Genomic DNA, 1,702 nt, shown 5'->3' on the forward strand with positions numbered 1-1,702 from the left:
CTTTCCCTTGTTTCTTTTTTACTTCTCATGCTCAGTACTGACACTAGACCTCTGTTTCCTTATTTACATATTTCAGATTAAGAACTATAAAAGATACTTATCCTCATCTCTTAGCTGTTCTGCCATAAAGACGAAGCAATAAAATGGTGAAACATCAAAAACACTTACAAAAACAGAAGTCTCCCCATTCTTGAAGCAACATCAAATGCCTGCAAATCAGCTTTGCAACATGAGCTGTAGTTTAAGGAATTAACTATTGCAGGCCAATACTTGGAAACTGGATTCTGAAATCTGAAAATTGCTTATGGTTTTAGATTAAAACACATACTGAAACATCAGGAATTCTAGTGAACTAACTGGTGAACTTCTAGTGAACTTCTGATCTGCCTGCTAACAATTTCCTGCCTTTAAAAATAAAGGTGGTATTGTTTGGAAATACCTCTAGTGTGTGCAACGAGGAGAGTACAACATGTGGAGAAAACAAACCCTTTTCGCCAGTAGGTCCTGAACTGTTATGGATTTATGAATCAAAGCTAACTGTGAGGTCCACCAAAGACATATTCTGAAGTTCTGATATCAAAGATGGTAGAAAAGATGCTGTTTTATGCTCTTATGTCAACATTATTCTGATTGTCACTGAAGCTCCTTTATTTTGCCTTCATATATAAACCTATTTTCTTTTTGAGAAAATAAGAGGCTTCAGTTTCACTCTGCAAATGCCATTTTATTATCGGAAATGTGAAGCTTCAGTGAGAACCAGTGGCAAGTTTAAACTCTTTGCATTCTCTGGTTTGAATATGCTTGACCTTACCTTCCTGAAAGCTCGGCAGATGGCTCATAACAGGAGCAATTTGTGTCAACTGCCCAGTGAAAATATACTCACTGAATTTTTGTCTGGATAGAATAGGATTGCTTAAGGTTTTTGTTTGTTTGTTTTTCAGTGGAAGTCAAGAATCCATTGCAGGCTTGATTTGCTTTTTACTCTCAAGCTAAGCGTTCAGCTCAGATTCACAAATTATCATTTGACAATCACAGAAATGTACGTAACTGCTGAAAATAGGGCAACAAGATCCTGACTCCCAAATCAGCCTGTTCCCTTGAGACAAACTCAACCACTGCCTTTGCGGCTGCTTCTACTACTTTACTCAGGGCTTGAAAAAGCTGAATCTCTTCCTTCTTTCAATGACCATAGAAAGTCCAGCACAGTGTTTGCATCATGGAAAGCAGGAAAATATGAGGTTATGCACAAAGTCCATCAACCCTGTTCCAAGCTCAGCCAAGCAGGGGCTTTGACTTTGTTTCTTTGTTTTTATTCCTGACCCTCAGCAAAACACAACATTCAGAAAGCAAGGAGCAAGCACACATTACCATGGGGCTGTTGTAGTGGTACAAAAGGATACCAGTATGTGATCCTTGCTTTTGAAGGGAGAAGAGGCTACCCTCCCCTTCTACATGCTGTGGGAGTCTCCTATGCTGAGCTCTTTTTTGTAGTCTTGGAACGGGAGCTGGGATTTAGATCTGCAGGCAAGGAAAGGCCCTAGCTGAATTTTTATTATTCCAGTGTCATATTTTGTAAATAATCATAACTTTCTGTGGAGATAAGGAGCAAAATATAAAAGACACATTGATGTGCACAATCTTCTGCCTACGCACTTTTTTTTTTTATTTAATAACTATAGTTCAAAGAGAAGGATTCCCCCCC

General features: G+C 38.7%; 1 protein-coding gene across 1 annotated transcript in view; it reads right to left on the minus strand.

The window, feature by feature from the left end:
- Positions 1–1,702, minus strand: part of LOC109368382 (myosin-IIIa-like) — a 20,992-nt gene that overhangs the window by 18,989 nt on the left and 301 nt on the right. The window lies entirely within an intron of this gene.

Source organism: Meleagris gallopavo, chromosome 6, assembly GCF_000146605.3.
Source record: "Meleagris gallopavo isolate NT-WF06-2002-E0010 breed Aviagen turkey brand Nicholas breeding stock chromosome 6, Turkey_5.1, whole genome shotgun sequence".
Lineage (NCBI taxonomy): Eukaryota > Metazoa > Chordata > Aves > Galliformes > Phasianidae > Meleagris > Meleagris gallopavo.